This window comes from Priapulus caudatus, unplaced genomic scaffold, assembly GCF_000485595.1.
Source record: "Priapulus caudatus unplaced genomic scaffold, Priapulus_caudatus-5.0.1 Scaffold25, whole genome shotgun sequence".
Lineage (NCBI taxonomy): Eukaryota > Metazoa > Priapulida > Priapulimorpha > Priapulimorphida > Priapulidae > Priapulus > Priapulus caudatus.
Genome location: NW_014577086.1, coordinates 880,360 through 881,739, shown reverse-complemented (window position 1 = coordinate 881,739; position 1,380 = coordinate 880,360). Strand labels below are relative to the sequence as shown.

At 53.3% G+C, this 1,380-nt stretch overlaps 1 protein-coding gene across 1 annotated transcript in view; it reads right to left on the bottom strand.

The window, feature by feature from the left end:
- The window catches only part of LOC106813999 (ALK tyrosine kinase receptor-like), a 71,335-nt gene that overhangs the window by 30,417 nt on the left and 39,538 nt on the right, over window positions 1-1,380 (bottom strand). The gene's annotated exons all lie outside the window — the stretch shown is intronic.

Sequence of the window (1,380 nt, the reverse complement as noted above, 5' to 3'; positions counted from 1 at the left end):
AGAGAGGTGGTCCTTCTGACCTACGCGTATGACGGGAGAGGTGGTCCTTCTGACCTACGCGTATGACGGGAGAGGTGGTCCTTCTGACCTACGCGTATGACGGGAGAGGTGGTCCTTCTGACCTACGCGTATGCTATACTAATGGCTATTATGCATTTGAAACACCCTTTTTTGAAAATCTTGAAAAAACCTTGATACAATGTTGGATTTGTCATTGAATGGATTTATTGTATTTGTAGCTAGCACGAACACACTTCACATAAAACTAGCATCTAGTTGGCGCTAGTAGTAAGATTAGCAAGTGCCAGCAAAGCGATTAGTTGTACAAGAAGGAGTAAACTATTTCTATGGAGAATTCTTAGTAAACGAAACTATTAATGAGAGATATATTAGCAGGGTAAACCTCTACTAGAGAGCAATATGCATTTCGGCACAAGCACTATCTACAAATTCCACCTCATTGTCTCATAGGCTTCCAGATCCACCGATGGCGAAAACCATGATTCGAATAAGAGTATGACTAGCAAACATATACGCGTAACATAAAATTCATTATCTCCTACTAGTCTCTGGCACCGCTACCAGCGCCAACGAAATTTATATACAGTAGTTAGGTCGCTCCGGCATTACGTGCCATTGCCTGCAAAATTGAAATAGAACTACCATAAAATTGTGCTACGGCGTAGCTCTTTATAGCAACTCACAATTTTATTCAATTACTGACGATGGTGACGGAGGCACGAGACGGAAAGGGCGAAAAACATAGAAGATAGCAAGCAATGTGGGCGTGGTCACACGGATGTTCGGGCAAACGAACTGAAAAAAGTCACAAGGCAGGCAGGCAGACAGCCATGGAGGCGGGCGGGCAAGGAGATGAGCAGGCAGGCAAGCAGGTAAGCTGGCAGTCAGGCAGGCAGGCAGGCAGGCAGGCAGGCAGGCAGGCAGGCAGGCAGGCCGGCACGGAGGCGGGCGGGCAGGCAGACAGGCAGGAAGGCAGGCAGGCAAGCAGGCAGGCAGGTAAGCTGGCAGGCAAATAGGCAGGCAGGCAGGCAAGCATGGAGGCGGGCAGGCAGGCAGGCAGGCAGGCGGCAGACAGGCAGGCAGCAGGTAGACATGAAGGCGGGCGGGCAGGCAGGCAGACAGGCAGGCAGGCGGCAGACAGGCAGACAGGCAGGCAGGCGGCAGACAGGCAGGCAGGCAGGCAGGAAAGCATGGAGGCGGACGGGCAGGCTGACAGACAGGCAGACAGGCAGGCAGGCAGGCAGGCAGGCAGGCAGGCAGACAGGCAGACAGGGAGGCAGGCAGGCAGGCAGGCAGGCGGCAGACAGGCAGACAGGGAGGCAGACAGGCAGGCAGGCAGGCAGGCAGGCAGGCAGGCAG